Source organism: Syngnathus scovelli, chromosome 16 (genome assembly GCF_024217435.2).
Source record: "Syngnathus scovelli strain Florida chromosome 16, RoL_Ssco_1.2, whole genome shotgun sequence".
Lineage (NCBI taxonomy): Eukaryota > Metazoa > Chordata > Actinopteri > Syngnathiformes > Syngnathidae > Syngnathus > Syngnathus scovelli.
The window spans coordinates 13,513,814-13,525,000 of record NC_090862.1 but is presented as its reverse complement, the minus strand read 5'-3'; the positions used below and the strand labels follow the sequence as shown (position 1 = coordinate 13,525,000).

The 11,187-nt window shown below is 68.1% G+C and overlaps 1 non-coding gene across 1 annotated transcript in view; it reads right to left on the bottom strand.

Moving 5' to 3' along the window:
* Nucleotides 1-27, bottom strand: part of LOC125984295 (5S ribosomal RNA) — a 119-nt gene extending 92 nt beyond the window's left edge. The window contains exon 1 of the ribosomal RNA XR_007486918.1: nucleotides 1-27. This exon is cut by the window's left edge and continues 92 nt beyond it. This is a non-coding gene — a ribosomal RNA (5S ribosomal RNA).
* Nucleotides 28-11,187: the final 11,160 nt, after the last annotated feature.

Below are 11,187 nucleotides of genomic sequence, written 5' to 3'. Positions count from 1 at the left end.
CGTTCTCAGGGTAGTATGGCCGTAAGCCGTGAGGTGACCCAACATTTTGCATTTTATAGACACAATCGCCCCTGAAACTAGCGAGCAAGCCAATGAAGCCTTCAAAACTGCTTCGGCACATGGAGACCAAGCATCCTGCATTAAAAGACAAACCTTAACCACTTCGGGTTTCATTGTCTCCGATTACGCCTGGATGGGACCGGCTCGTTTCTGAGAAACAAGCTCGGTGCTCCCAATAATTCAACGTAATGGTGACTTTTATTTTTATGTGGTTTATATTTGTTTTTATGCCAGTCGTATCATTTTATTTAATCGTATTTACCGTATTTGCCGGTGTACAGGTCGACTCGGTGTATAAGTCGACCCCCTAAAATTCGACGGAAATTTACGATTTTATGATATATCCTTTGTATAAGTCGAGCTCAATTGTTGCATTATATTAAACTTCAAAATTCAATATGCGAAATTTATTGACGAAATGTGTTCAAATTCTGGGAGGCCGTGCGCATGCTGCTGTTTATAAGCACCGCGGAGGAGATCGCGGCCGGCGAGCTCGCGCACGCCGCCCGGCACCAACGGGAGGCCGGAAATAGCTCCAAGCCGAGCGGATCGGCACTTTATAAGCACCGCGGAGGAGATCGCGGCGCCTCATTGGACTTCCAGCCGCCGGCGAGCTCGCGCACCCGCCCGGCACATCCGGGAGGCCGTGCGCACGAGCCAAGTGGCCGAAAATAGCCCCCGCCGAGCGGATCGGCTGTTTATAAGCACCGCGGAGGTGGTCGCGGCGCCTCATTCGACTTCCAGCGGCCGGCGAGCTCGCGCACCCGCCCGGCACATCCGGGAGGCCGTGCGCACGAGCCAAGTGGCCGAAAATAGCCCCGCCGAGCGGATCGGCTTTTTATAAGCACCGCGGAGGTGGTCGCGGCGCCTCATTCGACTTCCAGCGGCCGGCGAGCCCGCGCACCCGCCCGGCACATCCGGGAGGCCGTGCGCACGAGCCAAGTGGCCGAAAATAGCCCCCGCCGAGCGGATCGGCTGTTTATAAGCACCGCGGAGGTGGTCGCGGCGCCTCATTCGACTTCCAGCGGCCGGCGAGCTCGCGCACCCGCCCGGCACATCCGGGAGGCCGTGCGCACGAGCCAAGTGGCCGAAAATAGCCCCCGCCGAGCGGATCGGCTGTTTATAAGCACCGCGGAGGTGGTCGCGGCGCCTCATTCGACTTCCAGCGGCCGGCGAGCTCGCGCACCCGCCCGGCACATCCGGGAGGCCGTGCGCACGAGCCAAATGGCCGAAAATAGCCCCCGCCGAGCGGATCGGCCGTTTATAAGCACCGCGGAGGTGGTCGCGGCGCCTCATTCGACTTCAAGCGGCCGGCGAGCTCGCGCACCCGCCCGGCACATCCGGGAGGCCGTGTGCACGAGCCAAGTGGCCGAAAATAGTCCATGCCGAGCGGATCGGCTGTTTATAAGCACCGCGGAGGTGGTCGCGGCGCCTCATTCGACTTCCAGCGGCCAGCGAGCTCGCGCACCCGCCCGGCACATCCGGGAGGCCGTGCGCACGAGCCAAGTGGCCGAAAATAGCCCCCGCCGAGCGGATCGGCTGTTTATAAGCACCGCGGAGGTGGTCGCGGCGCCTCATTCGACTTCAAGCGGCCGGCGAGCTCGCGCACCCGCCCGGCACATCCGGGAGGCCGTGCGCACGAGCCAAGTGGCCGAAAATAGCCCCCGCCGAGCGGATCGGCTGTTTATAAGCACCGCGGAGGTGGTCGCGGCGCCTCATTCGACTTCCAGCGGCCGGCGAGCCCGCGCACCCGCCTGGCACATCCGGGAGGCCGTGCGCACGAGCCAAGTGGCCGAAAATAGCCCCCGCCGAGCGGATCGGCTGTTTATAAGCACCGCGGGGGTGGTCGCGTCGCCTCATTCGACTTCCAGCGGCCGGCGAGCTCGCGCACCCGCCCGGCACATCCGGGAGGCCGTGCGCACGAGCCAAGTGGCCGAAAATAGCCCCCGCCGAGCGGATCGGCTGTTTATAAGCACCGCGGAGGTGGTCGCGGCGCCTCATTCGACTTCTAGCGGCCGGCGAGCTCGCGCACCCGCCCGGCACATCCGGGAGGCCGTGCGCACGAGCCAAGTGGCCGAAAATAGCCCCCGCCGAGCGGATCGGCTGTTTATAAGCACCGCGGAGGTGGTCGCGGCGCCTCATTCGACTTCCAGCGGCCGGCGAGCTCGCGCACCCGCCCGGCACATCCGGGAGGCCGTGCGCACGAGCCAAGTGGCCGAAAATAGCCCCCGCCGAGCGGATCGGCTGTTTATAAGCACCGCGGAGGTGGTCGCGGCGCCTCATTCGACTTCCAGCGGCCGGCGAGCTCGCGCACCCGCCCGGCACATCCGGGAGGCCGTGCGCACGAGCCAAGTGGCCGAAAATAGCCCCCGCCGAGCGGATCGGCTGTTTATAAGCACCGCAGAGGTGGTCGCGGCGCCTCATTCGACTTCCGGCGGGCGGCGAGCTCGCGCACCCGCCCGGCACATCCGGGAGGCCGTGCGCACGAGCCAAGTGGCCGAAAATAGCCCCCGCCGAGCGGATCGGCTGTTTATAAGCACCGCGGAGGTGGTCGCGGCGCCTCATTCGACTTCAAGCAGCCGGCGAGCTCGCGCACCCGCCCGGCACATCCGGGAGGCCGTGCGCACGAGCCAAGTGGCCGAAAATAGCCCCCGCCGAGTGGATCGGCAGTTTATAAGCACCGCGGAGGTGGTCGCGGCGCCTCATTCGACTTCCAGCGGCCGGCGAGCTCGCGCACCCGCCCGGCACATCCGGGAGGCCGTGCGCACGAGCCAAGTGGCCGAAAATAGCCCCCGCCGAGCGGATCGGCTGTTTATAAGCACCGCGGAGGTGGTCGCGGCGCCTCATTCGACTTCCAGCGGCCGGCGAGATCGCGCACCCGCCCGGCACATCCGGGAGGCCGTGCGCACGAGCCAAGTGGCCGAAAATAGCCCCCGCCGAGCGGATCGGCTGTTTATAAGCACCGCGGAGGTGGTCGCGGCGCCTCATTCGACTTCCAGCGGCCGGCGAGCTCGCGCACCCGCCCGGCACATCCGGGAGGCCGTGCGCACGAGCCAAGTGGCCGAAAATAGCCCCCGCCGAGCGGATCGGCTGTTTATAAGCACCGCGGAGGTGGTCGCGGCGCCTCATTCGACTTCCAGCGGCCGGCGAGCCCGCGCACCCGCCCGGCACATCCGGGAGGCCGTGCGCACGAGCCAAGTGGCCGAAAATAGCCCCCGCCGAGCGGATCGGCTGTTTATAAGCACCGCGGAGGTGGCCGCGGCGCCTCATTCGACTTCCAGCGGCCGGCGAGCTCGCGCACCCGCCCGGCACATCCGGGAGGCCGTGCGCACGAGCCAAGTGGCCGAAAATAGCCCCCGCCGAGCGGATCGGCTGTTTATAAGCACCGCGGAGGTGGTCGCGGCGCCTCATTCGACTTCCAGCGGCCGGCGAGCTCGCGCACCCGCCCGGCACATCCGGGAGGCCGTGCGCACGAGCCAAGTGGGCGAAAATAGCCCCCGCCGAGCGGATCGGCTGTTTGTAAGCACCGCGGAGGTGGTCGCGGCGCCTCATTCGACTTCCAGCGGCCGGCGAGCTCGCGCACCCGCCCGGCACATCCGGGAGGCCGTGCGCACGAGCCAAGTGGCCGAAAATAGCCCCCGCCGAGCGGATCGGCTGTTTATAAGCACCGCGGAGGTGGTCGCGGCGCCTCATTCGACTTCCAGCGGCCGGCGAGCTCGCGCACCCGCCCGGCACATCCGGGAGGCCGTGCGCACGAGCCAAGTGGCCGAAAATAGCCCCCGCCGAGCGGATCGGCTGTTTATAAGCACCGCGGAGGTGGTCGCGGCGCCTCATTCGACTTCCAGCGGCCGGCGAGCTCGCGCACCCGCCCGGCACATCCGGGAGGCCGTGCGCACGAGCCAAGTGGCCGAAAATAGCCCCCGCCGAGCGGATCGGCTGTTTATAAGCACCGCGGAGGTGGTCGCGGCGCCTCATTCGACTTCCAGCGGCCAGCGAGCTCGCGCACCCGCCCGGCACATCCGGGAGGCCGTGCGCACGAGCCAAGTGGCCGAAAATAGCCCCCGCCGAGCGGATCGGCTGTTTATAAGCACCGCGGAGGTGGTCGCGGCGCCTCATTCGACTTCCAGCGGCCGGCGAGCTCGCGCACCCGCCCGGCACATCCGGGAGGCCGTGCGCACGAGCCAAGTGGCCGAAAATAGCCCCCGCCGAGCGGATCGGCTGTTTATAAGCACCGCGGAGGTGGTCGCGGCGCCTCATTCGACTTCCAGCGGCCGGCGAGCCCGCGCACCCGCCCGGCACATCCGGGAGGCCGTGCGCACGAGCCAAGTGGCCGAAAATAGCCCCCGCCGAGCGGATCGGCTGTTTATAAGCACCGCGGAGGTGGTCGCGGCGCCTCATTCGACTTCCAGCGGCCGGCGAGCTCGCGCACCCGCCCGGCACATCCGGGAGGCCGTGCGCACGAGCCAAGTGGCCGAAAATAGCCCCCGCCGAGCGGATCGGCTGTTTATAAGCACCGCGGAGGTGGTCGCGGCGCCTCATTCGACTTCCAGCGGCCGGCGAGCTCGCGCACCCGCCCGGCACATCCGGGAGGCCGTGCGCACGAGCCAAGTGGCCGAAAATAGCCCCCGCCGAGCGGATCGGCTGTTTATAAGCACCGCGGAGGTGGTCGCGGCGCCTCATTCGACTTCCAGCGGCCGGCGAGCTCGCGCACCCGCCCGGCACATCCGGGAGGCCGTGCGCACGAGACAAGTGGCCGAAAATAGCCCCCGCCGGGCGGATCGGCTGTTTATAAGCACCGCGGAGGTGGTCGCGGCGCCTCATTCGACTTCCAGCGGCCGGCGAGCTCGCGCACCCGCCCGGCACATCCGGGAGGCCGTGCGCACGAGCCAAGTGGCCGAAAATAGCCCCCGCCGAGCGGATCGGCTGTTTATAAGCACCGCGGAGGTGGTCGCGGCGCCTCATTCGACTTCCAGCGGCCGGCGAGCTCGCGCACCCGCCCGGCACATCCGGGAGGCCGTGCGCACGAGCCAAGTGGCCGAAAATAGCCCCCGCCGAGCGGATCGGCTGTTTATAAGCACCGCGGAGGTGGTCGCGGCGCCTCATTCGACTTCCAGCGGCCGGCGAGCTCGCGCACCCGCCCGGCACATCCGGGAGGCCGTGCGCACGAGCCAAGTGGCCGAAAATAGCCCCCGCCGAGCGGATCGGCTGTTTATAAGCACCGCGGAGGTGGTCGCGGCGCCTCATTCGACTTCCAGCGGCCGGCGAGCTCGCGCACCCGCCCGGCACATCCGGGAGGCCGTGCGCACGAGCCAAGTGGCCGAAAATAGCCCCGCCGAGCGGATCGGCTGTTTATAAGCACCGCGGAGGTGGTCGCGGCGCCTCATTCGACTTCCAGCGGCCGGCGAGCCCGCGCACCCGCCCGGCACATCCGGGAGGCCGTGCGCACGAGCCAAGTGGCCGAAAATAGCCCCCGCCGAGCGGATCGGCTGTTTATAAGCACCGCGGAGGTGGTCGCGGCGCCTCATTCGACTTCCAGCGGCCGGCGAGCTCGCGCACCCGCCCGGCACATCCGGGAGGCCGTGCGCACGAGCCAAATGGCCGAAAATAGCCCCCACCGAGCGGATCGGCTGTTTATAAGCACCGCGGAGGTGGTCGCGGCGCCTCATTCGACTTCAAGCGGCCGGCGAGCTCGCGCACCCGCCCGGCACATCCGGGAGGCCGTGTGCACGAGCCAAGTGGCCGAAAATAGTCCATGCCGAGCGGATCGGCTGTTTATAAGCACCGCGGAGGTGGTCGCGGCGCCTCATTCGACTTCCAGCGGCCAGCGAGCTCGCGCACCCGCCCGGCACATCCGGGAGGCCGTGCGCACGAGCCAAGTGGCCGAAAATAGCCCCCGCCGAGCGGATCGGCTGTTTATAAGCACCGCGGAGGTGGTCGCGGCGCCTCATTCGACTTCAAGCGGCCGGCGAGCTCGCGCACCCGCCCGGCACATCCGGGAGGCCGTGCGCACGAGCCAAGTGGCCGAAAATAGCCCCCGCCGAGCGGATCGGCTGTTTATAAGCACCGCGGAGGTGGTCGCGGCGCCTCATTCGACTTCCAGCAGCCGGCGAGCCCGCGCACCCGCCTGGCACATCCGGGAGGCCATGCGCACGAGCCAAGTGGCCGAAAATAGCCCCCGCCGAGCGGATCGGCTGTTTATAAGCACCGCGGGGGTGGTCGCGGCGCCTCATTCGACTTCCAGCGGCCGGCGAGCTCGCGCACCCGCCCGGCACATCCGGGAGGCCGTGCGCACGAGCCAAGTGGCCGAAAATAGCCCCCGCCGAGCGGATCGGCTGTTTATAAGCACCGCGGAGGTGGTCGCGGCGCCTCATTCGACTTCCAGCGGCCGGCGAGCCTGCGCACCCGCCCGGCACATCCGGGAGGCCGTGCGCACGAGCCAAGTGGCCGAAAATAGCCCCCGCCGAGCGGATCGGCTGTTTATAAGCACCGCGGAGGTGGCCGCGGCGCCTCATTCGACTTCCAGCGGCCGGCGAGCTCGCGCACCCGCCCGGCACATCCGGGAGGCCGTGCGCACGAGCCAAGTGGCCGAAAATAGCCCCCGCCGAGCGGATCGGCTGTTTATAAGCACCGCGGAGGTGGTCGCGGCGCCTCATTCGACTTCCAGCGGCCGACGAGCTCGCGCACCCGCCCGGCATATCCGGGAGGCCGTGCGCACGAGCCAAGTGGACGAAAATAGCCCCCGCCGAGCGGATCGGCGGTTTGTAAGCACCGCGGAGGTGGTCGCGGCGCCTCATTCGACTTCCAGCGGCCGGCGAGCTCGCGCACCCGCCCGGCACATCCGGGAGGCCGTGCGCACGAGCCAAGTGGCCGAAAATAGCCCCCGCCGAGCGGATCGGCTGTTTATAAGCACCGCGGAGGTGGTCGCGGCGCCTCATTCGACTTCCAGCGGCCGGCGAGCTCGCGCACCCGCCCGGCACATCCGGGAGGCCGTGCGCACGAGCCAAGTGGCCGAAAATAGCCCCCGCCGAGCGGATCGGCTGTTTATAAGCACCGCAGAGGTGGTCGCGGCGCCTCATTCGACTTCCGGCGGGCGGCGAGCTCGCGCACCCGCCCGGCACATCCGGGAGGCCGTGCGCACGAGCCAAGTGGCCGAAAATAGCCCCCGCCGAGCGGATCGGCTGTTTATAAGCACCGCGGAGGTGGTCGCGGCGCCTCATTCGACTTCAAGCGGCCGGCGAGCTCGCGCACCCGCCCGGCACATCCGGGAGGCCGTGCGCACGAGCCAAGTGGCCGAAAATAGCCCCCGCCGAGTGGATCGGCAGTTTATAAGCACCGCGGAGGTGGTCGCGGCGCCTCATTCGACTTCCAGCGGCCGGCGAGCTCGCGCACCCGCCCGGCACATCCGGGAGGCCGTGCGCACGAGCCAAGTGGCCGAAAATAGCCCCCGCCGAGCGGATCGGCTGTTTATAAGCACCGCGGAGGTGGTCGCGGCGCCTCATTCGACTTCCAGCGGCCGGCGAGCTCGCGCACCCGCCCGGCACATCCGGGAGGCCGTGCGCACGAGCCAAGTGGCCGAAAATAGCCCCCGCCGAGCGGATCGGCTGTTTATAAGCACCGCGGAGGTGGTCGCGGCGCCTCATTCGACTTCCAGCGGCCAGCGAGCTCGCGCACCCGCCCGGCACATCCGGGAGGCCGTGCGCACGAGCCAAGTGGCCGAAAATAGCCCCCGCCGAGCGGATCGGCTGTTTATAAGCACCGCGGAGATGGTCGCGGCGCCTCATTCGACTTCCAGCGGCCGGCGAGCTCGCGCACCCGCCCGGCACATCCGGGAGGCCGTGCGCACGAGCCAAGTGGCCGAAAATAGCCCCCGCCGAGCGGATCGGCTGTTTATAAGCACCGCGGAGGTGGTCGCGGCGCCTCATTCGACTTCCAGCGGCCGGCGAGCTCGCGCACCCGCCCGGCACATCCGGGAGGCCGTGCGCACGAGCCAAGTGGCCGAAAATAGCCCCCGCCGAGCGGATCGGCTGTTTATAAGCACCGCGGAGGTGGTCGCGGCGCCTCATTCGACTTCCAGCGGCCGGCGAGCTCGCGCACCCGCCCGGCACATCCGGGAGGCCGTGCGCACGAGCCAAGTGGCCGAAAATAGCCCCCGCCGAGCGGATCGGCTGTTTATAAGCACCGCGGAGGTGGTCGCGGCGCCTCATTCGACTTCCAGCGGCCGGCGAGCTCGCGCACCCGCCCGGCACATCCGGGAGGCCGTGCGCACGAGCCAAGTGGCCGAAAATAGCCCCGCCGAGCGGATCGGCTGTTTATAAGCACCGCGGAGGTGGTCGCGGCGCCTCATTCGACTTCCAGCGGCCGGCGAGCCCGCGCACCCGCCCGGCACATCCGGGAGGCCGTGCGCACGAGCCAAGTGGCCGAAAATAGCCCCCGCCGAGCGGATCGGCTGTTTATAAGCACCGCGGAGGTGGTCGCGGCGCCTCATTCGACTTCCAGCGGCCGGCGAGCTCGCGCACCCGCCCGGCACATCCGGGAGGCCGTGCGCACGAGCCAAATGGCCGAAAATAGCCCCCGCCGAGCGGATCGGCTGTTTATAAGCACCGCGGAGGTGGTCGCGGCGCCTCATTCGACTTCCAGCGGCCGGCGAGCTCGCGCACCCGCCCGGCACATCCGGGAGGCCGTGCGCACGAGCCAAGTGGCCGAAAATAGCCCCCGCCGAGCGGATCGGCTGTTTATAAGCACCGCGGAGGTGGTCGCGGCGCCTCATTCGACTTCCAGCGGCCGGCGAGCCCGCGCACCCGCCCGGCACATCCGGGAGGCCGTGCGCACGAGCCAAGTGGCCGAAAATAGCCCCCGCCGAGCGGATCGGCTGTTTATAAGCACCGCGGAGGTGGCCGCGGCGCCTCATTCGACTTCCAGCGGCCGGCGAGCTCGCGCACCCGCCCGGCACATCCGGGAGGCCGTGCGCACGAGCCAAGTGGCCGAAAATAGCCCCCGCCGAGCGGATCGGCTGTTTATAAGCACCGCGGAGGTGGTCGCGGCGCCTCATTCGACTTCCAGCGGCCGGCGAGCTCGCGCACCCGCCCGGCACATCCGGGAGGCCGTGCGCACGAGCCAAGTGGGCGAAAATAGCCCCCGCCGAGCGGATCGGCTGTTTGTAAGCACCGCGGAGGTGGTCGCGGCGCCTCATTCGACTTCCAGCGGCCGGCGAGCTCGCGCACCCGCCCGGCACATCCGGGAGGCCGTGCGCACGAGCCAAGTGGCCGAAAATAGCCCCCGCCGAGCGGATCGGCTGTTTATAAGCACCGCGGAGGTGGTCGCGGCGCCTCATTCGACTTCCAGCGGCCGGCGAGCTCGCGCACCCGCCCGGCACATCCGGGAGGCCGTGCGCACGAGCCAAGTGGCCGAAAATAGCCCCCGCCGAGCGGATCGGCTGTTTATAAGCACCGCGGAGGTGGTCGCGGCGCCTCATTCGACTTCCAGCGGCCGGCGAGCTCGCGCACCCGCCCGGCACATCCGGGAGGCCGTGCGCACGAGCCAAGTGGCCGAAAATAGCCCCCGCCGAGCGGATCGGCTGTTTATAAGCACCGCGGAGGTGGTCGCGGCGCCTCATTCGACTTCCAGCGGCCAGCGAGCTCGCGCACCCGCCCGGCACATCCGGGAGGCCGTGCGCACGAGCCAAGTGGCCGAAAATAGCCCCCGCCGAGCGGATCGGCTGTTTATAAGCACCGCGGAGGTGGTCGCGGCGCCTCATTCGACTTCCAGCGGCCGGCGAGCTCGCGCACCCGCCCGGCACATCCGGGAGGCCGTGCAGACGAGCCAAGTGGCCGAAAATAGCCCCCGCCGAGCGGATCGGCTGTTTATAAGCACCGCGGAGGTGGTCGCGGCGCCTCATTCGACTTCCAGCGGCCGGCGAGCTCGCGCACCCGCCCGGCACATCCGGGAGGCCGTGCGCACGAGCCAAGTGGCCGAAAATAGCCCCCGCCGAGCGGATCGGCTGTTTATAAGCACCGCGGAGGTGGTCGCGGCGCCTCATTCGACTTCCAGCGGCCGGCGAGCCCGCGCACCCGCCCGGCACATCCGGGAGGCCGTGCGCCCGAGCCAAGTGGCCGAAAATAGCCCCCGCCGAGCGGATCGGCTGTTTATAAGCACCGCGGAGGTGGTCGCGGCGCCTCATTCGACTTCCAGCGGCCGGCGAGCTCGCGCACCCGCCCGGCACATCCGGGAGGCCGTGCGCACGAGCCAAGTGGCCGAAAATAGCCCCCGCCGAGCGGATCGGCTGTTTATAAGCACCGCGGAGGTGGTCGCGGCGCCTCATTCGACTTCCAGCGGCCGGCGAGCCCGCGCACCCGCCCGGCACATCCGGGAGGCCGTGCGCACGAGCCAAGTGGCCGAAAATAGCCCCCGCCGAGCGGATCGGCTGTTTATAAGCACCGCGGAGGTGGTCGCGGCGCCTCATTCGACTTCCAGCGGCCGGCGAGCTCGCGCACCCGCCCGGCACATCCGGGAGGCCGTGCGCACGAGCCAAGTGGCTGAAAATAGCCCCCGCCGAGCGGATCGGCTGTTTATAAGCACCGCGGAGGTGGTCGCGGCGCCTCATTCGACTTCCAGCGGCCGGCGAGCTCGCGCACCCGCCCGGCACATCCGGGAGGCCGTGCGCACGAGCCAAGTGGCCGAAAATAGCCCCCGCCGAGCGGATCGGCTGTTTATAAGCACCGCGGAGGTGGTCGCGGCGCCTCATTCGACTTCCAGCTGCCGGCGAGATCGCGCACCCGCCCGGCACATCCGGGAGGCCGTGCGCACGAGCCAAGTGGCCGAAAATAGCCCCCGCCGAGCGGATCGGCGGTTTATAAACACCGCGGAGGTGGTCGCGGCGCCTCATTCGACTTCCAGCGGGCCGCGCACTCGCGCACGCCGCCCGGTTCAAATTTTCTAAGTGCAACGCACAATGAGATGCATGAGAAACGGCCTTGGTTACCATCACATTTGAAGCGATGAATACGAAGTTAAATTTTATGACTCGGTGGATAAGTCGAGGTCGATTTTTTTCGGTCGATTTTGGATCGAAAAAGGTCGACCAATACACCGGCAAAAACGGTATATATACTTATTATAAATGTAGTATTT